The sequence below is a fragment of the Mauremys mutica genome, chromosome 21 (genome assembly GCF_020497125.1).
Source record: "Mauremys mutica isolate MM-2020 ecotype Southern chromosome 21, ASM2049712v1, whole genome shotgun sequence".
Lineage (NCBI taxonomy): Eukaryota > Metazoa > Chordata > Testudines > Geoemydidae > Mauremys > Mauremys mutica.
The window spans coordinates 17574360-17601107 of NC_059092.1; the positions used below are offsets into that span (position 1 = coordinate 17574360).

Here is a 26748-nt window from a genome sequence, read left to right on the forward strand (position 1 = left end):
ACTGTTTATCTGGATCATGTCTCTTTAAGGCAGAATCCCCCTCCCCCTCTTCACCATGCCAGGGGAACCTCTGAGCAGCTGGTGACTATACAGACCATACGTGCTGCGGAGCCACGCGTGTGCAAGCCGTGTGTCACACCGGGCCACGGGAGGAGGTCCCTAGCTCTGCACTCAGCTCCTTTCATGGGCTTTAAACAAGCCCTTTGTCCATCAGTGTATTATATTTAAATATCACCTCTCATGTTTCCTTTCCTTTATTTTCACTCAAAAGAAAAAAACCCCAAGACAACATAATCCCCCTGCCCTTTCCTGCGCGTCCTGAAGAGCTGTTGAGACGGGGCTCGGTTTGGCAGATTCATTTCAGTGAGCAGGATGAACTGGAATCAGGATGGGCGGATTGGGACCATGGAGCCTACCAGCCCTTTCTGGAGAAACTAGGGCACCGATCCTGCAAATCCTTACGCCCCTGAGTAACTGAACACCTGTGAACATGCGCATTAATCTGTGGCTGCGGGCTCAAGGTGCGATGAAACGGAGAATGATATGGACTTTCTTGGCATCTCGCACAGGAGAATCTCAGAGCCTTTCACAAAACAGTAATTAACTAGGCCTCCCTCCCGCCCAACTCGGTGAAGTCAGAATGTATTTTTTACCTTTGACAAATGGGGAAACTGAGGCCCAGAGAGGGGGATGCGACTTGGGCAAGATCACACTGCCAGTCAGCAGCAAGGCTGGGAGTGAAACTCAGGACGCCTCACTGCCAGGCCCCTGCTCTAACCGCTAGACCACACACCCTCCTACACCTGAACTCCCAGCCCCGCCAGGAGAGCTGTGAGGAGCAGACTGTGGGGGTTGGGGGCAGCCATGGGACCAGGCCCACAGAAGAGGGAACTGCCCCATTGCGCAGCCTTAACAGGAAAGAGCCAGAGCCCTTGGTGCTGCCCTTAGAATCCCCTGCCCACCTCTAGCAGCTTCCATCCATGCAACTCACAGCACGTGCCCCCGGGGGGGGGGCAAACAGCACCACCCGTGGCCACCGGCAGAGAGAGAGGAAGCCGCTTGCCTGCGATCCCACAGGGGCACTGGTGGACAAGCCTCCTTAAAACATTCCCAGGAACATTCCCAATAAGCCCGGGGCTGTTCCCAGGCCAGGAAGTCATTTTCCAGGTAGAGAGAACAGGGCAGAAACCTCCCCACTTACGATCCCCCTGCGGCTGTGGTGGGAAAGATGAAAGGCTCGGGGTCTGTACAGCCTTCTGGCCCAGAGTTAGGGATTAGGGAAATGTCAGGCTGTTAGCTCCCTTACCCAGCCGCCTGGGGGGCCCTGGCTCTGGCTCCTTCCCTGGATGGGGCGTGAGCCAAGCCCACGCACATACGCTGGCATCCGTCCTGGCCACCTCTCCATGGATTCCCTGGTTCACACGTGTGGAGCCATCAGACGGTGAAGACTTTCAGTCACTACCCACCCGGGCTGGACTTGAACCAGTGATACAGCTACATGCGACAAAATTCATCAGCACTTTGTTCTGATGCCAGGATCCTTTAGCTGCAGGGGGATGGATGGCAGGGAGGGAGGGTGGTTCGTTCGAACTCACGGGATTATCTTTGATCAGACAGCTAGTCATCTCTGCTGGTCTGTAGCAAGTCCCACCGTGGGATCACGAATTAATAAAAAGACGGGGAAAGGTCTGTCTGGCCTTTACCAAGCAGCATCATGGAGAGGACAGGTTGATGTATTCCCCGTCAGCCCAAAGCTCGTTACAGTTACTGAATTAGATGGCCATTGTATAGGATCAATGAGGGGCCGAAGAGACAGTGTCCAGACCCATGCTAGCACTGGACTCCAGTTCAGGGCCTGAGGCCCAGTCAAGGCTAGGGGTCAGGTTCATGTTCAGTGGCACAGACCTTCTCAGCAGCTGATGCAACTCAGCCTGAAATGGCTGACTGGCTGAAATCCTTCCCAGACGCATTGCAGTCCCAGAACTAGAAAACGGGTCTCTGGGTCCAACCTGGACACCAGATGATAAGAGTGGGCGTGGATCCAAGGATTTGCCTCCAAACACACACACTGAAATTCCAAAGGGGTGCAAGGTTCCAGGTTTGGTTCATCGCTAGTTTTAGAGGCCTGAATTTTCAAGGGTCCCTCCAATTTCGGTCGTCCAACTTCAGACAGTCCTGACCCAATTTCCAGAGCGCGAGGACCAACAGCTGAGTCATTGGGAGCTGCGGATGGTGAACACCTCTGAAAGTCAGGCCCTAGGTGTCTCACACTGGGCACCCCAATCTAAGACACCTTACACTGCTTGACTCCAGTAAAGGGGCCTAAACCTGGACATAAGTTACACTCCTACTTAAAAGCTGCTTGCAAAGGGGGTGCTGTGGAAAGATTACCAGCCTCCCCGAATTTAGCAAATGATCCAGAGATGACAAAGGCTTTTTCAGATTTGTTTGAAGATATCCACAACGTGCGTGTGCGCACCCAGACACACATACACACACGTATGTTTTTACACACAATATAATCCAGAGATTTTAATGCCCCTGTTTAAAGCAAAGAGGCAAACGTGCCCACTGCACTCCTGCCCCTTGGAAGCCAACACATCGTCTCCTCTATTCCCTGCAGTCGGAATGGGTGGGAAGGGAATTCAGGCCAGTTTGTTTTTATTCACATGCCACAGGAATTTCTCTTGGGGGAAATGATTAAATTGCGTTTCTTAAGAAGGATACACACACATTTCCTTAAACGCTAGAGAGAGATTCGCTGCTTGGCAGATGTTGACAGCTGTGCAGACAGCTCAACCTCTGCGCCGCATGGAGGCTGCCAGGGACTTTGATCCTAGCACAGCAAGCCAAGCTTTTCTTCAGGGTCAGCTGGATCTCCGTCAAAAGGGCGAACGCTACACTCAGAGCACATCTACGCTGCATCGTAAGCCTGGGCGCTGACTCAGGTCTGAGCCCAGACCCTGGGGAGATGATGTTTCACCTCATGACCGTTCTGCTGTCTCCTATCTGACTAGCCCGCGCACAGGCCTGGGAGACAGGAACTCTGAGTTCTAATCCCAGCTATGTCGCTGCAGCTTTGGGTCAACCACATTTTCTAGGGTAGCCACTGATTCCTGGTGTCCAATAGGGGCGGGTTTTTCAGAGGCTCTCACCTGGAGTGCTGGGTGCTCACCAGCCCTCGGGAGCCTCAAGTCAGGCACCCCAGCAGTGAAGCACCAAGAGTCATTGGATCTGTTTAAAGCTGGGGCCTTCCCCTTTGTGTGGGCCCCATCCTGGCTGCCCACAGCACCGCTGAAAGCGACGAGAAAAGACGGTTACTCACCTGTAGTAACTGTTGTTCTTCGAGATGTGTTGCTCCAATCCATTCCAGTCAGGTGTGCGCGCCGCGCGTGCACGGCATCTCGGAACTTTTTACCCTAGCAACCCCGGCGGGCCGGCTGGCGCCCCCTGGAGTGGCGCCGCTATGGCGCCCATTATATACCTCAGCCGGCCCGTCCGCTCCTCAGTTCCTTCTTGCCGGCTACTCCGACAGTGGGGAAGGAGGGCGGGTCTGGAATGGATAGGAGCAACACATCTCGAAGAACAACAGTTACTACAGGTGAGTAACCGTCTTTTCTTCTTCGAGTGATTGCTCCTATGCATTCCAGTTAGGTGATTCCCAAGCCTTACCTAGGCGGTGGAGTCGGAGTGAGACGTGGCGGAGTATAATACCGCGGAGCCGAAGGCTGCGTCGTCTCGAGACTGTTGCACCAACGCGTAGTGGGAGGCGAAGGTGTGGACCGAAGATCAGGTGGCCGCTCGACAGATGTCCTGGATGGGGACATGGAGTGGAACATTGGCCAGGAAGGCGGCCGACGAGGCGTGCGCCCTTGTCGAGTGAGCGGTGAGGCGGCATGGCGGCACGGGAGCAAGCTCGTAGCAGGTCCGAATACACGCAGTGACCCAGGAGGAAATTCTCTGGGAGGAGACCGGCTCACCCTTCATGCGGTCGGCGACGGCCACAAACAGCTGGGTCGAACGCCGGAAAGGCTTCGTCCGCTCGATGTAAAAGGCAAGCGCCCTGCGGACGTCCAGGGTGTGAAGCTGTTGTTCCCGAGGCGAGGTATGCGGCTTCGGGAAGAAGACCGGGAGGAAGATCTCCTGGTTGAGGTGGAAGGCCGATACCACCTTGGGGAGGAAGGCCTGATGCGGCCGAAGCTGTACCTTGTCTGCATGGAAGATGGTGTAAGGTGGACCCACCGTTAGTGCGCGAAGCTCAGAGACTCGTCTCGCGGATGTAATGGCGACGAGGAAAGCTGTCTTCCAGGAGAGGTAGAGCAGGGAGCATGTGGCCAAGGGCTTGAAGGGGGGACCCATCAGCTTGGCCAGGACGAGGTTCAAATCCCAGGTCGGGGCAGGACGCCGCACCGGCGGGTACAAGCGGTCCAGGCCTTTAAGGAAGCGGGAAACCATCTGGTTGGAGAAGATGGACCGACCTTCCACGGAGGGACGAAAGGCGGACACTGCATCCGTCCTGGCCACCTCTCCATGGATTCCCTGGTTCACACGTGTGGAGCCATCAGACGGCGCGAACCTCTTCCATTTCGCGAGGTAAGTGGAGCGAGTGGAAGGCTTTCGACTCTCCAGCAGGACTTGCTGAACTGCCACGGAACAGTCCCTCTCCGCATGGGTCAACCACTCAGGTACCAAGCTGTAAGATGGAGGGACTGCAGGTTCGGATGGCGGAGTCTGCCGAAGTCCTGGGTGATGAGGTCCGGCCATGACGGGAGGGGGATGGGATCCCGAACGGAGAGCTCGAGCAGCAGGGTGTACCAGTGCTGCCTCGGCCAGGCCGGCGCTATGAATATGACAGTGGCTCTGTCCCTCCGAAGCTTCAGGAGCACTCGGTGCACGAGTGGGAACGGAGGGAAGGCATAGAGGAGGCGATCCGTCCAGGGGTAGAGGAAGGCGTCAGACAGGGAGCCTGGCGAGCGACCTTGGAATGAACAAAACCGGTGGCACTTCCTGTTCTCCCTGGAGGCGAATAGGTCTATCTGGGGAAACCCCCACCTCCGGAAGATTGTGTGGACGACATCTGGACGGAGGGACCACTCGTGGGAGAGGAACGACCTGCTGAGACGGTCGGCCAGCGTGTTCTGCACTCCCAGAAGAAAAGACGCTTGCAGGTGAATGGAGTGGGTCACGCAGAAGTCCCACAGGAGCATCGCCTCCCTGCAGAGGGGGGAGGAGCGTGCTCCGCCCTGCTTGTTCACGTAGAACATTGCTGTTGTATTGTCCGTGAACACTGTCACACATCGGCCTTGCAGGTGGGGGCAGAAAGTTTGGCAGGCTAGACGGATAGCTCGCAGCTCGCGGACATTGATATGCAGGGCGAGCTCCTGGGTCGACCAGAGGCCTTGGGTGTGGAGATCGCCCAGGTGAGCCCCCCAACCGAGCGCCGAGGCGTCCGTGGTGAGCGTGGCGGATGGGCGCGGAGGGTGGAACGGGACCCCGGCACACACGATCTCTGGGTCGAGCCACCATCGGAGGGACTCGAGGGTCGCGCTGGAGACCGTCACCACCATGTCGATGGGGTCTCGATGAGGCCGGTACACCGACGCGAGCCAGGACTGGAACGGGCGGAGGTGGAGCCGCGCGTACGCGGTCACATACGTGCATGCCGCCATGTGGCCCAGGAGGCGGAGGCAGGAGCGCACCATCGTGGTCGGGAAGGTGACTAGGTCCATGATGAAGGCGACCATCGTCCGGTGGCGGGCGCGAGGGAGACAGGCCCTGGCTATGGTGGAGTCGAGGACCGCTCCGATGAACTCCACTCGCTGAGAAGGAATCAAAGTGGACTTCTCGGCGTTGATGAGGAGGCCGAGCCGCCGGAAGAGCGACCGGATCTCCGCCATCTGGCCCATCACGAGTTGTCGAGACTGTCCGCGAACCAGCCAGTCGTCTAGATACGGGTATACGTGGATCTGACGACGGCGGAGGGCTGCGGCGACCACCGCCATGCATTTGGTAAAGACCCTCGGTGCGGTGGAGAGACCGAACGGCAACACAGCAAACTGGTAGTGGGTGTTGCCGACCACAAATCGGAGGTAACGTCGATGAGGGGGATAGATGGCGACATGGAAGTAAGCGTCCTTCATGTCGAGGGCGGCAAACCAATCTCCCGGATCCAGAGAGGGAATGATGGTCCCCAAGGTGACCATGCGAAACTTGGGCTTGAGCAGGTATTTGTTCAGCTCGCGAAGGTCCAGGATAGGACGTAGCCCGCCTTTCGCTTTGGGGATAAGGAAATAACGGGAGTAGAATCCCCTGCCCCGCCTGTCTTGAGGCACTGCATCTATGGCACCCACGCTCAACAGAGTCCAGACCTCTTGTAAGAGGACTTGCTCGTGAGAGGGGTCCCTGAAGAGGGACAGGGAGGGTGGGTGGGAAGGCAGGGGCGAAACAAATTGAAGGCGGTATCCCGACTGGACTGTTTGCAGCACCCAGTTGTCCATTGTTAATTGGGACCACGCCGAAAAGAAATGGGAAAGGCGGTTGTAAAATAAGGGGGTAGGATCCGGTAGGGAGAGAGATGGGCCGTCCTCGAGCGTCCCATCAAAAAGCAGGCTTGGCCCCCTGGGGGGCCTTGGACGAGGCCTGCCCCTGGTTCCGCCGATTGCCTGACGGACGACGGCGGTTCTGGGCCGGTCGCCAGTTAACATATGGCCGATAGCGCTGTTGGTAGCGGGAGGGTTGCGGCCGGAAGGGCCTGCGCTGCGTCGCCGGCGTGTGCATCCCGAGCGTACGGATGGCGATGCGACCGTCCTTCATGGTCTGGATCCAAGAATCTGTCTTTTCGGAAAACAGACCCTGGGTGTCGAAGGGGAGGTCCTGGAGGGTATACTGCATCTCCGGCGGCAGGGTGGAGGACAGGAGATGCGCCTCATCGTCACGCCGGATGCCAAGGTCCGAGCCCCGGAGTCCGCGGCGTCGAGGGCGGCCGTGATAGAGGACCTGGAGGACTTCTTTCCCTCGTCCAGCAAGGCCGAGAACTCCTGGCGGGATGTTGATGGCAGGAGCTCCGTGAACTTCGCCAGGGACGTCAGAATATCAAAGACGTACCTGGCGAGAAGGACCATGATGTTTGCAATCCGCATTTGTAAGCCCCCTGCGGAGTAGACCTTACGGCCGAGCAGGTCCATGCGTCGGGCGTCCTTGGACTTGGGTGCAGGGGCAGGTTGGCCGTGCCTCTCGCGGTCGTTGACGGATTGAACGACCAGGGAGTCCGGGGTTGGGTGGGAGTAGAGGTACTCATAGCCCGTTGGGGGGGCTGAGTACTTACGCTCGACCCCGCGTGCTGTGGGTTGAATGGAAGCGGGGGTCTGCCAGAGCGTAGTGGCGTTTTTCTGAATTGTCCGCACAAAGGGCAACGCCACTCGGACAGGAGCGTCCGCGCCCACCACGTTGGTGATCGGGTCCTCGTCCTCTTGGACCTCTGCGACGGGGAGACCCATGGCCGTCGCCACTCGGCGAAGCAGGTCCTGGAAGGCCCGAAGGTCAATGGGCTGGGGTTCGCTGGCTGCAGCACCTGCCACCGCCTCGTCCGGCGAGGACGATGAAGATATGCCCTGCATAATTGGCTCAGGCGCCGGGGCTGTTGGTTGAGCCTCCGCTGAGTCGTGCGGTGTGGCTGATTGGCGGTCCGTAGGAGCGGAGGGCTCGTGCGGAGGAGAGGGAGGCGGGCGGCTAACTGTCGCCTCGGGGACCCTGGTCCCGGTGGTCACATCCCGCAGAGGAAATGGGATGCCCTGCGCCTCGTGATGCGCCCAGGGGACCCAGTAGCCCCACTGTTCATGATGGAGTCCTTGCGGGGTCGGCAAGCGGTGGGTGGTGTCATCCGCACCGGAGGCCACCGATGCTGGGCGGGATGGCCAAGGCGGTGCCGAGGCGCCGAGGGATTGAGCCGCTGAAGACGGGAGTCCCTCCGCCGACGCGGGTCGATAAGTGTATCGCCGGCGGGACGGCGATCGTGACCGTCGGCTACCGCGGTGCCGGGAGCTCGACCGGTGCCGGGAGCTCGACCGGGACCGGGATCTGCGGTGCCGGGAATGACTCCGAGAGTCGCGGTGCCGTGAACGGTGCCGGGATGGAGACCTCCGGCGGTACCGACGGTACGGTGACCGGGACCTGGATCGGTGCCGGGAGTGCGACCGGTACCGAGACTGAGAGCGGTACCGGGATTCGGACCGGCGTCGGGATGGTGCTCGGTGCCGTGATGAGGAGCGGCGTCGAGATCCCGAACGACGGGACGGCGACCTGCGTCGGGACCGGGACCGGGAGCGCGTTCCGTGCCGTTCGCCCAGAGAGGGGGGCCGTGTCATTCTGGCTGGTTTCCCCGCTGAGACGACAGCCCGCACCGGCGGTGCCGGGGGCCGGAGGCTCGCTGCCTCTATGAGCCGGATTAGCTCACGCGTGGAGGAGAATGTCTCCGGCGTCGATGGCAGCCTTGGCTCAACCACGGTCGGTGCCGGGGAGCGTGGCAGTGCCGGACTCGACGGCGCTTGCGGTGCCGGAGTCGAGGGCCCAGGGCACGTTTTACGCACGGCCGCTGCTACTCGCGCGGCGTCCTCCGTGCGGGCCTTTGCCACTGCCTTCGCCAGCTGTTGTTTGGCGGAAGGCGAAAGCGAGCGGTGCCGGGTCTTCCTAGCCGCCGGCTTAGGTACCGGGGCCACGGTGCCGGAACGGCTCGGTGCCGCAGGTGCACTCTGCACCGATGAAGCCCTCGGTGCCGGCGCGGACGGTGCCGGGGGTTGGAGGGACGCCTCCATGAGGAGCTGTTTTAAGCGAATGTCTCGCTCCTTACGGGTCCGCGGCTTGAATGCTGAGCAAATAGCACACTTGTCCGTGCGGTGCCCTTCGCCCAGGCAACAGAGGCAGGATCCGTGAGGGTCACCAACCGGCATAGGCCTCTGGCACGCTGCGCAGGGCTTAAAGCCCGGTGCCTTGGGCATGAGCCCGCACCGGGGAAGGGAAGGGAGGAAATACCCCTTATCCTTACCTAAAATACTAACTAACTAACTACTGAACTAACTATACTAACACTAAACAAACTATGTACAACAAGAAGTAGCGAGAGCTAGGGTTGTGGAGGACAGAGAGCACTCCACCGTTCCAACTGGCCGTCACGGGCGGTAAGAAGGAACTGAGGAGCGGACGGGCCGGCTGAGGTATATAATGGGCGCCATAGCGGCGCCACTCCAGGGGGCGCCAGCCGGCCCGCCGGGGTTGCTAGGGTAAAAAGTTCCGAGATGCCGTGCACGCGCGGCGCGCACACCTGACTGGAATGCATAGGAGCAATCACTCGAAGAAGAACTGATGCTAGGGTTTGCTGGAAAATAAACAGCAACCACCCAGCTTACAAAACCTGCTGAGGTTTCTAAACTTGTTTTTGTTTTGCTTGGGAACGAAAATGAGATCTTCCAAGTTTTGGGGCACAAAACAAGAGCGAGACACCCCAGAATAGCCAACAGCCCCATGTTTAAGGCCCTCATCTGGGATACAGCAAACCCAGGTGCAAGCCCCTGCTCTGCCTTCCGCCGGGGGTCTCACCGAGTGCATCCGACATGCATGGTGCGCTGCTTAATACGCCCATCACCCTCCGCAGGAGGGATTCCCCCCATTTACTAAGAGGAGGACTGAGACACAGAGGGTCTGTCTACACAGCAACTAGACACCCGTGGCTGGCCCGTGCTGGCCAACTCGGGCTCGCAGGGCTGTTCCATTGCTGTGTAGACATCTTGGCTCAGGCTGGAGCAGGGTCCTAGGGTCCTTTCTGGCTGGGCCAGTCCCCAGGAATCACCTTCCCCTCAGAGAGCCAGCCCCGCGAGATGGGAAACTAGCATGGGGTGCAGGGCCTGCACCGCTCCCGCTCCATAGTGCCATCTGGCTGTGTGGACAGAGCTCCAAACCAATCTAGCTATTGGAGACCAGGATGAGACCAAGTGAGGGGCGGATTGTCCCACCTCGGCTGCTGGCCACTGTTGGAAGCAGCACACTGGGCTAGATGGACCTTGGTTCTGATCCAGTCTGACAACAACCACGTTCCTGTAACCGCACCCAGGCTTCCAGCTCAATAAAAGAGGTACAGGCCCACATCTGTCCTCTTCCTGGCCGCTGGGTTTCATTTAGGCTCTTACCAGACCTGACCAACCTCGGGCTCCACTGTCGGGGGTCTCAGGCCGGCTGCTTGGGAGAGACAAGCAGTGACTCCCCGGAAATTCCTTCTATCTTTTGTAAATTTTCAGTTTTGGGGGGAGAATTTCAGGTTATTTCATGTTACCCATGAAATATGTGCTTTTATTTCTTTTTAGTACATTTATGTTAAAAAAATACCTCAAATGACAGACTAGAAATCCCTATGCCCTGCCCTGCTCTCCTCTTTCTGCCCCACATCCAGCCCTGCTCCCTGCCCCCAGGGTTCCCCAGGAGGGAGTTGTCATTGCAGCCTGGAGGGGGCAGGAGTGCATGGACCGGGCACTCCTGTCCCAGCGGTGGTGGCACAGGCTCCCCCGGCCCCTATCCAGCTCACTACCAGGCCAACCTCCCGCCCTTGGATGCTGATGCCACTAGCAGGGACCAGCCGATCCACAGCCAGCTCCGGGCACCTGTTCCCCACCGACAAGAACAGCCTGGAAAGGGTGCCCTGGCGTTGTGAAACCTGGCACTAGGTCACAACACCACACATGCAAATTGGGCCAAATCTGAGTGAGCGGCGTTGCAACCGGGCTCATGAGGTCACACTGCTCGTCGGCAGGAGCAGAGGTGCATGGAGCCGGCTGTGGAGGGATGATTCCAGCGGCTGGCAGCAGCATCCAAGGGCTGGAAATTGCAGCAACTATAAAAAGGGATTTTTTTCATGTTATTCAGGGATCGACCCAGGAGCTGCAACTAAACCTGGCCACTGGCACTCCCAAGGCCGAGTGCAGCTGGTTACAGAATTCCTAACTGCCCTCCACCCACCGAGCAAACCTAGCTGGTTAACCCTTACAAGCCACTATGCTCCGTCACAGGGTGAGCCTATGCTAAGGCCAGAAACCATAGCAGGGGCATCAGACGCAGGAAGCAGCTGGTGGTGCCGCTGGTCCTTCCGATGGTCTAGCAGGTTCCTGCTTGACATAACCCTTTTGGTGCATCCACACCTTTGCAACCATGGCTGAACCAGTGCATTCTGGGAGTCTTGAGGCACCTATCCCGTAGGGCCTAGCACTAGGTGGCCACTCACACATTCCCAGAGTACCCGACATTCCGGTGCCTGCCTGCCCCAACCACCATTTGCAGCACCTTCATGTCATAACAACAGTTCTGCACACCAATCAGTTCTGGCGCTGAGGGCACGGGATGGAGCGCTGGATTGTACAGCTCCTCCCTTAGTGACTGGCCAAGCTAGGCTGGAAACCACTTCATCTGGAACCATGTTTATACGGTGCCCAGCCCAGCCCCCAGGGGCAAAAACTGCATCTGGCATTTATTCTCAAAGGAAACCGAGAGAGGAATGGAACAAAACACTCGGGCCTCCCCAGACTTTTCTGCTTTGCCTTTCAGGAATAAACAAGGCACAAGAAAAGTGGAGTCTCCTGCCACTGATGATTTTGCCTGGCTGCGGTCGGCTGCTCCAATAATACTGGAATAGCCCCTGCAGCTAGAGCAGAAAGAGCCTGTACTCGTCCCCACCGGTACCGGGGATAAATACTTGTGCTCAGCCTCAGAGAGGAGTCAGTCAATACAACTCGACATCCTAGGCCATGGCAGGGCCCGTGTGCTCGTGATCCCCAGCATTAAAAAACAGCCACTGCCCCCCCTCCACCCACAGTCCGTCTGCCCATGTTCTCATACTGGCACCCATTACATTGCATCAGGGCGCCTAAGCGTGTGTGTGTGGCTGGAAACAGACCTCCCCTCCCACAGAGTCCTTATCCTGAATCCCTCCCCTCCAACCCCCATGCAACGTGCCCTGCTGCTGGAATACCAGCATTCACAGGGGACATACCACACGCACAGGAGAGGTGGGGGAGTGGGGGGGGCCCTCCCACAATTTATCACACAAACCCCCAATAACTTGGGAAGGATGACCCAGCAGCTTGGGTACTAACCTGGGACTTGAGAGACCCGTGTTCAATTCCTTGCTCTGCTACAGACTGCCTGTGGGACCTTGGGCAAGCCAGTGGGAGGTAAGCATCTAAATCCCTTGGTGGAGCTGTGCCTCAGTTTCCTCTCTGTACAACAGGGATAACAGCCCTGCCTGGCCTTGCAGGGGTGTGTGAGGCTAAATCCCCTAGAGAGGGGGAGGTGCTCAGATAGCAAGGCAATGGTACCAGATATGTATCTTATCTAGAGATTAGTTACACAGTGACTGTGTGTTAAAGGCTCCTGTGACTAAGCACCTGAATAAGGTGGGGAAAGAAGGGTGAGGCTCTTACCTCCGGGAGAGTCCCTGAAAGCAAACTAAGGTTATTGAAGACTATCTCATGCCCAGCCTCCACCCAACTGCTTAAACCCTCGCCTTGGCAGCCATCAGATTTCTCCCTAACAAGCCAAGTTGCCCCTTGGCTACTGAACGGCTAGGCTGGCGGGACAGCGCATGCAGGGCACCGAGGGACGAATATGAACCATGTGCTGGTTACATTCCTCACGGCTTCCTCATGCTCCACACAGCAACGTCCCCTCCTTCCTGGGGGAATCAGATACCAAGCAGGCAGGCGGGTCAGAAGGTTACCAGCCCCCTTAAAGGAGGGAGGGAGCCCAGCCTATTAGCTCCCTACAGCTGCTGTTTGGATGGGGTCTAATGCAGTGATTGGACGGGTTATAGGTCTCCAACCCAACAGGGACTCCCGACCAACAGCCAAGGGGTATCTTAGGAGGCTGCGCTGGCTCTGCTGGGGTCCTCCTAGCCTGGGAAGGAAGCCTGTATCCTGCCACTGGCCAGTGCCCGCTGTGCCCCGGGAGCAGTTATTACAGCACAGTGGGCGCGTTCAGCCTGCCCAGTGATCAGCTCCTAGCACGGACAGCCATGCTCAGGTGCACAGGCCCCAAGAGCCCGGGGAGCTAACACCTGCCTCTGGCGCACGCTTCACGACAGTCGCAGCAGCATGTCCAGCGTCTTCAGCAGCCCCTCCAGTGCGGGCTGGAATGGGACAGCTGAGCCCCCCAGCCACAGCCTCTAGCTAACCGAACAGCCCATGTAAAGCAGCTGTCCCCTAGCCCCGCACTCCCCAGGCACTGGATGGGGATTACAGATGGCTCCTACCTCTGCCTCACCAGTGTGTGTGCTGGGGGGGAATGGACTAGATGATCTTTGAGCTGCACCCAAGCAGTGACCAAGGGCGGCTCCAGACCCCAGTACGCCAAGCTCGTGCTTGGGGCGGCATGCCGCGGGGGGCGCTCTGCCGGTCGCCGGGAGGGCGGCAGGCGGCTCTGGTGGACCTCCCGCAGGTGTGCCTACGGAAGGTCCACCGGAGCTGCGGGACCAGCGACCGGCAGAGCGTCTCCCGCGGCGTGCCGCCCTGCTTGGGGCGGCGAAATGGCTAGAGCCACCCCTGCTGGCAGTGACCCCATAATATCACCTCCAGCGCCTCCCGCTGGGTGAGGACAGCCACCTAGAGACCGCCCCCCCCACCCTGTGCCACACAGCCCCCGCCCAATCCCGGGGCGCTGAGACAGGAGCCTGCCACCCCCCCCCCAGGCACTCCAGCAATATCCCCTGGCTGGGGCAATGCGCAGATCTGAAAAACAAAGGGTTAGACAAAGGGGTCCTACAATAAACACAGCCGGGGGGGGGAGCTGCCCAGCCCCCTGGCGAGTAACCGCCCCCCCCAACTCCCGGCCGCTTTCCTAGAATCTAGACGGGAGCGTTCGCTCCCCCGCCCCGGGCTGCCCCGCTCCGATCAGCCCCACCCGCGGCCTCTCCATCTGCCCGCGCTGCGCCCTGGCGCGCCGGGTGGGTCCCCGCTCGGGTGGGTCCCCGGCCGGGTGCCCTGCGGCCCCTGCCAAGGCCGGGAGGCGGCCGAGGGGGGCCAAGCCCCGCCCCAGCCCGGCTCCCATTGTCCCCCCTCACCTGGGCCGGCGGGCGGCTGCCCGGGCTCCCTCCCGGCTGCGTGCGCCGGTGCCGGTCCCTGGCGCTGCGCGGCGCACGGCTGCCCGCGGCCCCTGGCGCTCCTGCCCGGCCGCGCCTCCCGCGGGGGGTCGGGGAGCCAAGGCAGAGCCGCCCCACTGACATCATCGCCCCTTCCCCCCCCGCAGCCTGCCCCCCGCCCCCCTTCCTCGCCCGCCGCTTTACCATAAAAGGTGAACGGCTGCGTGGGGAATTGCGCAGGAAACCAGCCGGCCCGTCCTCCACCTGCCCACCCGCGGCGCGTCCCCCCGCGCCCCACGCCCCCTGCACCGCGGCGCCACCCCCCCCCCAGCGGGCCCCTTCCCTCCCGCCGCTCCCCAGACGCGCTCGCCACCTGGTTCCTTTGTTTCGCTCTTTGGATCCGTTTCATTTTAAATCTTGGGGGTTTAGGGGGCTGGGCTGGACAGGGGCTGGCAAAGAAAAGGCTCCCTGCAGCACCAAGGGTGATTCATTGGGGCAGAGCTGGGGGGAAGGGAGAGGGGCACTAATCCCCTCCCTCCCCCCACCCAAGATCTAAGGAGATGTTTACATGAGAAAGTTGCACAAAGGTGTGATTTTAAACCACTTCAATTAAGTTAGTGCCAGAGGCTCCTGGACAGGTATTTCCGTTTTCAGCAGGCTGATGTCAGTTTGTCTTCTATGTCAATTCCTAATTGATTTGACAGTTCTAGAGTTTGAAATTATGTCCAGCTAAGTGACATACAGTCCCTGCAGTTATTACATCACTTGTGCACGTCCACACTGCACTCCTTGTGTCTGCAGTGCACGTCCTCGCTAGGAGCGTTGGTATTGCTGCAGAGAGCGGTGCACTGGGGGTGGCTATCCCACTGGGTAACTCATCACCACTGTAGCACAGGGTGTTTTGAGAAGGTTTTACTATGCCTCATGGGGCCGAAACAAGTCACCCAGGGGTGACTGGGAACATGGGCTCAATTTCCCATAATGCAGTGTTCTCCATCCCATAATTTCATCTGCATTCCATAATGTTTCGCACCTCTGTTCAAAATCACCCATACAAACCCGTGTGTCCCTTCTTGCTGTCCACCATCTGCGACAGAACCATGGATCCCACACAACTCTTCACTGTTCTGCTGAGTGTTGCGAGCCCAGGGTGCCTGATCCTGCAGTATCTGCAGAGCTGCAAGGGGAGCTGCAGGAACACGATGATTTCCTGGAGGCTAGATTGCTGTGGGACATAGAAAGAAACAATTCACGGTTGTTGGCGGTGTTCACGGAGCAGCTTCCGTTGGTGGAGTGCTGGTTCCCGGCCCGAGAAACAAGCACTGACCGGTGGGATCACATTGTCGTACAGAATGACGAGCGGTGGCTGCAGAACTTGCAGATGTGCAAGGTCTCATTCCTGGATCTGCGTGCAGAGCTTGCCCCAGCCACAGCAATGCCAAAATGAGAGCTGCAATCGCACTGTGGAAACTTGCAATGCCAGATTACCGACTGGAGTCAGGAAATCCACCGCAGGGGCTGTTGTGCTGCAAGCGTGCAGGGCCATGAATTGCCTCCTGCTGCGCAGGAGTGTGACTCTGGGCACTGAGCAGGACATGGCTGGCTTTGCAGCAATGAGGTTCCCAAACTGCAGTGGGGCGATAGCTGGCATGCATATCCCTATTTTAGCACCAGAGCACCTTGCCACAGAGTGCATCAACAGAAAGGGCTGCTGGATCACCAGGGAGGCTGTACTAACACCAATGGGGGCTGGTCAGGGAAGGTGAGTGATGTGCCTGCTTTAAGAACACAAGATTGTTCAGAACGCTGCGCGCAGGGACTTTCTTTCCTGACTGGAGGATTACCATTGGCAAGGTTGAAATGCCAACGGTGATCCCGGGAAACCCAGCCTACCCCTTGCTCCCACAGCTCATACCAGCTACCTCAACAGCACCAAGGAGCGATTCAACTACAGGCGGAGCGGGTGAGAGCAGAGTGAGAGTTGAATGTGCCTCTGGTTGGCTGAAGGGTTGCTGGTGCTGTCTACTTATGAGATTGACGTCAGTGGGAAAAAAAAGTCCAATGGTTATAGCTGCCTGCTGGATCCTGCATAATAGCTGTGAAGCAAAGGGGGAAAAGTTCCCACCGGGGTGGAAGGTGGCGGTGAAGTGGCTGCCTGCTGATTTTGACCAGCCAGGCACAAGAAGAGCTCAGTGCAGAGCTATTCGGTGCAGGGAGTCAGAGTGGTGTGTGTGGCTGTTGTGTGCTCTGCTTGGCCTTGACCCCTTGGGTGAGTGCTGTGTGTGCAGTAATATAACATTGCCAATACCCCTATCGATGCTGTCTGTGAATGACGTCAGTGCCAGCCAGCATAGGCTGTGAACTAATAAAGATGAATTATGTTTCCAACACCACGTTTTTATTGCATAACAATGTGGATAGAAAAACATTTATAACGTAATAAATTAAGGGGAAAAGACCAGTCATTTCTATTTCAGATGCACATATGCTGAACTGTGAAAGACACGGTTGGCATATGTGCGGCTGTGACTGTCTGTACTCTCCCCCAGGGCGGAGTGGTAGGAGTTGTGCAGCAGCCCTGGATGTCCCATGGAATGTAGGGGTGTGGGGGGGATACAGGGAGGTCCCGATATGCAGGTCTCTAGGGGCTGCAGCATGGCAGGTGGGCATCGTGGGCAGCGAGAGGCTGTGCCTCTCCAAACAGCCTAGCATGGCCCTGCCCATGCTCTGCCCCCAGGCCAGGCCCCTCCTGCAGTTCCCAGCACTCTGCCCTGGCTGGCTGGCCTGCCTCCCGCAGGGACTTGGCAAATGGTGCTGGGGTCGCGCTACCCGGCACACTGGGGCTGGAGATGGCCCAGCCGCCCAGCACTCCAGGACTGGTCCCCGCGACCATGCAGCCTGGCTGGGGCCAGGGGCTGCAGTGGGGGTGCTCTGGGCTCCTGCAGGGGAGGGGGCGATGGGGAGGGTTGGGGCCGTGGGCACAGGGGGAAGGGTCGGGGGTAGCCTCCCCCAACAGCCGGGTCACCAGCCCATGGGCGGCAGAGGGAGGTGGGCACAGGATTGTTGAACTTGCAGGTCCACCAGAGTCAGCAGCATGTGTGTCTGCTGCCTGAGAAGCACAAGTAGTGCCTGCTGCACATCCCTCTCCTTCTCCTCTCCGCTCTGCCCCGTCCATGTTGTCTGCAGGGGTGAACCTCCCAGCCCTGTGCTCGTTATGTGAAGCAGTGGAGACTTGCAGGATCTCTTGGGACATGTCTTCTCTAGTCCTCTTCCTTCTTCTCCTTAGCTGGCTCAGCCATTCTGCTGGGGTGGCCATGGAGGGGGGGGTTTCCCATCCGCATTTCCAGCTGCTGAAGATACACTACACAGAGGTACCGTTGTCAGTGTATTCACGACAAGTAGAAACTTAAGATCCTGAACTCACCCCCTTTGATCCACACAAGTTGTAAGCACTACGCTCTCACGTCTCCTTGGGACCAACCAGCGCCAGCCCTGGTGAGTACGGCCCTGGGGCAGGCGGTGAGTCGGGGAAATGAGCGGGGATAGCTCAGGGGCATATGTGTACAGGGCAATTGAACCGAATACTGGCACTGTTTGCAACAGGTGCTGGTGATTTTAACTAATATCCTCAGGAGTGAGATAACGGAGGCTGAATGGATCAGCTCCTGCAGGAGTCAGGGTGCCGCCCGGGTTCACATGCTGCTAGTCTGTGTGTTGCAGTGGTTCCCACTGAAGTAATCACTGAGTGGTGTGGCCGCGGGGACCAGCCCTGGAGTGCTGGGCGGCTGGGCCAGCTCTACCCTGGTGCACCTGTCAGGAGGGTTAATTCATTAATAAGTGCCTGAAAAAGGCTTTGAATTAGTCTGTCCTCCAGCTGAGGGTCAGCGTAGTCCTTCCATGCAAACAGACTGGGTGGGTGTGACATTGCACCCCATAATGCTTTATAGAAATATGCCTATAATTGTAAATATGACGTAACTGGGATATGTTTTATGCTAGGTTATGTTCTACTGCATGTATTCATCCTATTCGTAGGCAAGTATCATTTTTATATCTGAAGTTACGAGTGTTGGCTCTATGCTTGTATTTAAAGTGTTTGCTGTAGAAAGCACATAAGGCAGATTTGATCAACATAGTGTGAAGGAGTTATACAAGTCAATTGAAGTACTTGGCTAACAATGGACATTGATAGACGCCAATCCACAGCTGAGCTTTCCTGGGAACTTTCGGGCTGATATGCGGGCAATGACTTGGCCTGTAGGGAACTGAGTCATGCATGCAGATGTGACTTGCCCATGTGACTCCAAAACTCCACAAGAGAGAGACTAGATAACCCCCTGGAAATCCCTCCATTTGGGTTTTCAGCTGCCTCAAGAGATGGCCTCTTCACCCCAAAGAGATGCCTGAAAGAAACTGGAACAAAGGACAGTAACTACAGGGGGGTGAGTGATTGCTGGACCCAGACTAGGAAGGAGTCTAGTCTGTCAAAGAAGTTTAGTGGAACATCTCTGAGGGTGAGATTTACCTGCATTTAGTTTCCTGCTGTATTAGGCTTAGACTTGCATGTTTTATTTTATTTTGCTTGGTAATTCACTTTGTTCCATCTGTTATTACTTGGACCCACTTAAATCCTACTTTTTATATTTAATAAAATCACCTTTTACTTATTAATTAACCCAGAGCAAGTATTAATTCCTGAGGGCGCAAACAGCTGTGCATCTCTCTCTATCAGTGTTATAGAAGGTGAACAATTTATGAGTGTACCCTGTATAAGCTTAATACAGAGTAAAATGGATTTATTTGGGGTTTGGATCCCATTCGGAGCTGGGTATCTGGATGTTGGAGACAGGGGCACTTCTTAAGCTGCTTTCAGTTAAGCCTGCAGTTTGTGAGAGACGTGGTTCAGACCTGGGTCTGTGTTTGCAGCAGGCTGGCATGTCTGGCTCAAACAAGCCAATGTACTGGAGTCCCAAGCTGCCAGGCAAAACGGGCTCAGAGGTAGTCCCAGCACATCAGGTGACAGTCCCAAGGGGGTTTCTGTGACCCAACCCGTCACAGTGGGATAACAAGCTTGTTTAGGAAGGGGTGTGGGCCAGTCAATAGGGTCCTGGCCTGGCCTTTAGAAAACCTAAAGCCTAACCCCAGCTCTGCCACTGACCTGCTGTGTGACCTTGGGTGAGTCACTTCACTAGTTTCCTCTCCTGCCCATTCTCTGGCTTGTGGGTTTTGGCTGTAACCTGTTTGGGGCTGGGAGTGGGCTGACTATAGCAATGCATTCACTGCCGAGATAGCTCAGGTGATGGGCACCCAGGTAGACAGCCACAGTGCAGAGCCCCAGCTGAGCTCAGCATATTGGTTTAGCAAAAATATGCACGGGTCAGGAAGGTTTGGCTGTTTACTCGTTGCCCTGCTCTGCTGTGCAGCATCGGGTCTCAGCCACGCTTGCAGGGGAGATATTGGTCTCAAGGGACCATGGTTCTGATCTGGAATTGGCAGCGCCGCTCTAACGGGGCTGGATTAGCAAGCGTACCCAGTGCCGTACAAGACGTTATCCTCACATCAGTAACACGCAGCACCGCAAAATGCTTCGCAGTGAGAGGCAGCCCGAAGGAAGTGACTCAGTGAGGAGGCAGGGGCGGTGTGTGTGAGGCCATTCCAGATAGGAGTAGCCCAAGGGAGAGCGACCCAGCTGCAGACGGTCATGGGAAAGCTGAGTGAGTCCACAGAGAGGGACAGCTTTAAAGGAGATCTGCAGGAAGCCAAGAGAAGGTGGCTAGGGATGGACCGGAAGCCAGGGAAGGTGACAGAGGATGATGGGGAGGGGATGGACAGAAAGCCAGGGAAGGTAATGGAGGGTGACTAAGCAGGAAGCCAGTAAAGGGGTCAGAGGATGGGTGCTCCAGGGGCGCCACTGGCCAGCACAGGGTACTTCTAGAGCAGCGTAAGCTGGGATAATGCGGAGGTTGAGTCTGAGCGCTGCCCGGAGTACAGTATTTTGGGGAGGAGTGTGGTGTAACCTCCCAGAACAGACCAGGAGGGGAGGGAGCAGGGGGAGAGATGTCTAGAAAGCCAGAGCAGGTGGCTGAGGACGAGGGGACTGATGGGTAATGGGGCAATTCCAGTCCTGTCTGCTGGGACAAGGCTGGCTGCAGGCAGCACTTGGGGCTCTTGGAAATTTAGATTAGGTTCCCTAAATACAAATCCAATATGGCATCAGCATGTCCCCTGCAGAGCTGCCGATTTCCTATCAACAGTTCTCTGGTCTGACCGGACGGGCTCGGGGACCGTCTCTGCAGCGTGTTGGCGAATGCGTGTAGGCTAAAAGCCCATCCGCCGTCCCTCACCCCGGGCTGCCCTGTGAGCAGCCGCCCGCCAGAGCCCCCGTCTGCAGCCAGCAATCGCACTGACTGGTGAGAAACAACAGCTCTCGAAGTCAAAGGCGCATCCCCCAGCTAGGCGCGTCCCGCCAGCTCATTCTTGTGCTGCCAGGAGTTTTTTTTACCCTCAAAGGCCAAACCCTTCAGTCCTCACTCAGCGTCACGCTTCCTCCTGACAGCACCGGGAGATTTGCTCGAGACTCACATGCTGGATTTGGCTCCATATTTGCAATAGCCTCTCCGAAGCGGATGCTAATGGGAGAGACAGTCTGGGCTACTGGTTAGACACGAGGGGGTGGGATCGTTCCAAACGGACCACAGGAGCATTTAAAGGGAGTGCAAATTGTAGTGCCCCTCCCCCTCCTGCAGCAGTCTCCCTTTAAGAACCAGTTATAATTGAGGGGGGAGGGAGTGGGCAGAGGGCTTCCCCGGCAGGATGACTGGGGCAGCTGACTGAGTGTTTGCATCTGTTCTCAGACAGCCCTGCTCACAGCTAAGCCACAACCACATGCAAGGCAGAGGGGAAACCCAGCAGCCCCGTCTAAGCCTGTGCAGGGGGGAAGAGATCAGGAGAGCTCTCCATGCCCAGCATCACTACCTGTGTCCATGTCAACGCACAAGCCGTAAGCGCCTGCTGTGCTGTGCTGTGCTGTGCTGAGACACCCTCGGGGTTAGCGCTCCTCAGCCGGGAACTCAGGCGTCTGGTTCCTGTGCACGGTCAGTTTCTTTGTCTCCTTTGAGGAGACGCTGGTTTCCTCTGAGCTGCTGGAGGTTCCTGCAAGACCCAGCAGGCTGCCTGCATCCCTGGGCCTGGGCTCCCCCCGGAGCAGGAGCGGCAGAGGGAGCCGGGGCAGGGGGGAGAACGCGCCTGCTCCAGCGAGCAGGGAAAGGGTAAAACAAAAGGCAAGTCCTGGGCTCCCTCAGCCTCTGCCAGTAGCTGACCCCACCCTGCGAGCCGGTGCAGCTGGGCCCCGAAGTCCGGCCCTCAGCTCCCCCTGCCCCCTCATTGGGGGTGAGAGCCCGCACTGGATCGCTCTACCCACCTGGCTACAGACCTGCTCCTTCGGGATGGGCGCCAAGGCCAGCCCTGCTCCAGCCCATGCTCACGTGAGGGCTGTCGCTCCATGGTGCGCCGCTCCCCATGCCATGTCTGCCCCTGCACCCCCCCGGCCCCACTGCCTGGGCGGCCCCTGGGCCACTGGCGTCGCAGGGGCCAGGATTTCACCCCCACTGAAATGGGGATTCCATGCTCAGCAGCGGCATTCGTGAAGCAGGTAGTAAAGACACTGCGTTACCACGGGTTGGGAGTGGGACGGGGAGGTCATGCTAGGAGGCCAGGACAATGCACTCAATGACTAAAGCCTCCTCTGACCCACAGAGCTGCAGCAGCCCTCCTCTTCCTCACCTCTCTAATCCAGTGATCCCGGCCGGGCGTTCAGCCAGCCAGGAGCCTCCCTCCGGCTGCACCTCCCAGCTGGGCAGGCCTGGACCTCTCGCTTGCTCCGGGCGTTGGTTCGGCCAGGAGCTGGGTCCCCTGCAGCCTGCCCAGGTGAACGTGCTTGAGAGGGAGCTGAAGCTACTCCAGTGTAGTGTGGCGAGTCTGGGGTCGGAGCTCTGCCATCTGGCCAAGGAGCTTATGCTTCCGGCAGGAAAACAGGCTGTTCCCTGCCCTGCCTCCCTGTGGGCCCTGGTGGATACTGGCAGGGACAGATTAACCCTTTCTGCTGCCAGAGGCTGAGACCACGGCACCCCAGCCTGCTCTTCCGAGAGGCAAGATCCCCGAGGAGGAGGCAGCAGCAGGGGATGTGAACGTGGCCGGGAGGGGTTTGTATGCCTGAGGGACACAAGGAGAGCAGGCGTGACGCGTGGAACCCTCGGCGACAGGCATCAGCGCAGGGCCCTGCAGCGCTAGCTGCAGGCACGAGCTGCGGAAGCCAAGTCAAGCTAAAGGTGCTGGATTTCCTGCTCCGAAGGAAACGACGAGTCGTCTAGGTTTCCCTTTTCTCTCCTGACCACAGGGTCCTGCCCCAGGAGTAACTGCAGTGAGCGTAGCTGAGTGCGGGCTGGCGGAATTAACATGGGGAAACAAAGGCCATAGATGGTGTCTTGAAATACAGGCTCATGAAGTGTTATTTCTACCGCTCCCCGGCTCGGTCTGTGCCCAGCAAAGGAGGCAGCTGAGCTAGAGGAAGGTTTATTTTCCCCAGCCAGTGAACGGACCCTGGTTTCATTCACTAACAGCTCAGGGCTGAGTCTGGACTTTTGGCTGTTGTAACACCACGTCTCACATTGCTGCTTAACGTCAGTTCACAAGGAAGGATGGGTCAGTGGTCACAGCCAGGTTCAATTCCCTGCTTTGCCACAGACTTCCTGTATGACCCTGGGGAAGTCACTTAGTCTGTGTGCCTCAGTTCCCCCTGGGGATAATAGTCCCGCCCTGGCTCGCAGGATACAGATCGGGGCACTCAGATCCATGGCAAGGGGGGTCAGATAGAACTAACGGGGCTGCGAGTGCTAATGCAGGGGGTTCCAAACCACACCCAGGAAGAAACCTTCCTCTCCTAGGGCAAGTTTGTGAAGGGGCCGCCCTCCCGTTTGCAGCTCGAGTTACGACACCACCAAAACCTTTGGTCTCTGACAAATCCCCTGGTGAGCTCTGCGCTGTGCAAGGGGCACCCTAATCTGCTCTCACGCCTGCTCAGAGCAGAGTCTCCTTGGCTGTTGGTTTACACTGTGGTAACTGAACTGGACCCAGCCTGGGCCCCCGCTTCCTCCTGCCCGACTTCGCATTGTTCCTGCAGCGGCTCCCGATTGGTTTTCTTTGCCGGGGTTTTGACAGGATGCAGCTGGAGGGGAGCTGAAGTGTGTCAGGTGTTGACACTAGATTAGTCACCTCTATGGCTCTGGCTGCCAGAATCAGCTCGGTCTGGTTAGGAGCTGCCAGTTCCCATGGGGCTCGATTCTTGTCTCTGGTGACAGTGATGAGGTCAAGGGAAGCCAAAAGGTTTGGTTCTGCAGAGATGGAGATGGGGCAGGTCCGGAGCCCATAAGGAAAGAAGGCACTGCAGGTAGGACTGGGCACGTCATGGACTTCTTAGTTCACTGGCTACTCAAAACCAAAAAGAAAAATGTAGATTTTTTTGGCAAGTCAAAAGTTAAAAAAAAAATTGTTTGAGTTGAACAAAACGTTTTGTTTAGATGTTGAGCAGGTTTTAAACTTTAAAGAAACAATGAGCATTTCAAAGCAGACACTTTGAATTGAAATTTTTAAAATTGGATTGATTCTGGAATTTGGGGATGGGGGGGGGGGTGTTTCTTTTTTCCCCCAGTCAAAACAGATGTGAATTTGTTAAGTGTTTTGGGGTCACCAAATCTGCACTTTTGGCTGAAAAAGTTTTGGTTGAAGAGTTTTCCCCAGTTCTCCCCAGGGGTAGGTGGTGCCGTGCAGGGGTGAAAGTAACTTAAAGGACTTACCAGTACTCCAGAGTCCTGCGGAGGGGGAGGGGCCTCAACTGGAAGAGGCGTGGCCTCTATCGGAAGAGGTGGGGCCTTTAAATCCTGGGGCTTTTAAATCAGGATTTAAAGGGCTCAGGGATTCGGCTGAAGCTAGGAGCCAGACCCTTTAAATAACCCCGGAGCTACCAGCTGCAGAGGCGGCTGGGAGCCCTGGGGTTTGGGCAGGGGTGAAAGTAATTTACATTTCTTACCCATATGGTCCAATCGCAAGCAACCCACCCACCTCTCCTACGTACTTCATGGATCCCTCCCACTCCATGACATAGATAGAGAAAATAAAGCTCCTATTACTACTACCAGGACTGTCTGTAATAAAACTTTACTATTGGAATAAGCCTGAAAAAGTGAAAACTCACTGTCACATTTTTCTCTGTGTCTTCCCTCCCCCTCCTCCAGCCAGGCTGCCGATGCTCGGCTCTGTGCTTTCTCCCCCCCCCCCCCCGCCATGGGTGGCTGATGGTACAATAAGACTCAGCAACTGCTGCAGAGGCTTCCCTCTAGCTTGCAGCAGGGAGACTGCGTTTAAACTCAGTTGTTCCCTGATGGTTCAGCCCCCAGGGTTAAGAGAGGTTTCTGGCATCTTTGTTAATTTCACTCCCAGTTGTTGAGGGGGAGCGGGGGGGGGGGAGAAAGCTGTGTGTGACCATGGCAGGGGCAGTTCTTTTCTGCCCCCTGGATGAGGGGATCTCCAATACTACAAAAATACAATAGTAGGGGCCGGTTGCTGGGGTCAGGGCAGTCGGCAGGCTGCAGCTGCATTGTTTGTGACACACACATTCATACATACACATACATACTGTACATATGTGTATGTGTATGAATGTGTCACAAACAATGCAGCTGCAGCCTGCCACCGACCAGCAGCGACTCCAGCAACCAGCCCCTGTGGGCTGCTGCCTGCAGAGAGCCTGCAGGTGCCGCTGGGCTGGGTCTGCCAAGGAGTAAGTAACCAAGGCAAAAACCACAGCCAGCCAGCCAGGGAGGGAGCTGGGGAGGAGGAGAGGAAGGGAAAGTCAGGGGTGAATGAAGGACAACTGGAATAGCCTTCATGAAATATACAAGATATTTAAAGAAAGTTTTATCAATTTCAGCCTCTGCACTCTGCAGGCAGGACAAAACAAAAAGAGATCGGAGATTGCACCCGCTGTCCTAAGGACATTTCAGGTGTTTAAATCAATATAGAAAGAGGGTGGATTGGAATGAAAACTACTATTTCTTTCAAAGGAGGCACAATAATTTTGCTGAATATTCAGTTTTCTCCTCCAATCCCTTTGTGGTTTTGTCTATGGGGGCTATTTGCTTTCTCTGTAAATCTTCAGTTGCTTTAGCAAAATTGCTTTGCCCAAAATAAACCCTAATCATCATGACACATCTTTCCACCATGTTCTCCATGTTTTTTGTGTTGTTTTTTAAACAGTAACATTTCAAAGAGGATCTGCAAGCAGTTTGGACATCACAACCATGATCCTCTGCTGGGGAGGGAATGGGATAGATTTGAACTTGGAAATGGCTCCTGATTTTGATTGTGTTTAGGAGATCCCCTCATCCTGGGGGCAGGAAAGAACTGCCCCTGCCATGGTCACACACACCCAACAACAACTGGGAGTGAAATTAACAAGGATGCCAGAAACAGCTCCTAACTCTGGGCACTGAACTGCACAGGGAACAGCTGAGTTTAAACTGTTCTTTTGCAGGCAGCAATAGCAGGCATCTCAGCCAGTCTACTGCAAGCTAGAGCCTAGAGGAAAACCCCTGCTGGGGGGAATGGGGAGAAATTCAGAGCCTTGTCTGCAGCCTGGCTGGAGGAGGGGGAGGGAGGAGATGAGAAACCAATGTGACAGTGAGTTTTCCCTTTCCACCTGCTTTTATTAGCTCAGGATTTAAGCTGTGCAGCCAAATGCTTGTATTTGTTATGTATATTAGTAGGAGAGATCCCCTCATTCCCGGGGGCAGACAGGGACTGCCCCTGCCATGGTCAAACACACCCTCCCCTCGACCCCCTCCCCCCAGCTACTGTGAGTGAAATTAACAAGGAGGCCAGAAACCGAGCCCTGGGGGCTGAACCATCAGGGAACAGCTGAGTTTAAGCTATTCTTATGCAGGGAGCAGGCTTCTCTCTCCCTCCCTCAGTCAGTCTCCTTTTCTTACCGGTCCTCCGTACCGGCCCGTACCAGCTTACTTTCACCTCTGGTGCCATGAGGCCATTGGATCTGCTGTACTGAACAGGGCCAGCGCTTGGATGGGAGATGTCCTCAGAGAATCTGTGTAAAGCAGAAGGTCAAGAGGGGGCACTCTCCCTCCGAGCCACTGCCTGAGCACAGGGCAGCGCTGCGCTATGGAGCCACCGCCTTTCTGCTGAGATGCAAAGCAAGGTCTGAGATGCTCAGAGGAAGATGCAGGCCTGTGGAATCTCCCTCTCCCCAGACAACTGTGCAGCAGGATGTTTTCCTGGCATAGCTCTAGGAGGGAGATCTGCTAAATCATAGACTTTAAGATCAGAAGGGACCACTATGATCATCTAGTCTGACCTCCTGCACAACGCAGGCCACAGAATCTCACCCACTAACTCCTGTATCAAACCTGTGTCTGAGCCACTGAAGTCCTCAAATCATGGTTTAAAGACTTCAAGGTGCAGAGAACCTTCCAGCAAGTGACCTGTACCCCACGCTGCAGAGGAAGGCGAAAAACCCCCAGGGCTTCTGCCAATCTGCCCTGGAGGAAAATTCCTTCCTGACCCCAAATATG

At 56.8% G+C, this 26748-nt stretch overlaps 1 protein-coding gene across 2 annotated transcripts in view; it reads right to left on the reverse strand.

The window, feature by feature from the left end:
- Positions 1–14333, reverse strand: part of FBLIM1 (filamin binding LIM protein 1) — a 36732-nt gene extending 22399 nt beyond the window's left edge. Inside the window, exon 1 of one of the 2 annotated variants that reach the window (XM_044996551.1) lies at positions 14315–14333. The gene's annotated coding sequence lies outside the window, so the exon portion shown is untranslated. Of the gene's footprint in view, positions 1–14092; positions 14227–14314 lie in introns of those variants that run through there. The other variant, XM_044996550.1, reaches the window with a different exon arrangement.
- Positions 14334–26748: the final 12415 nt, after the last annotated feature.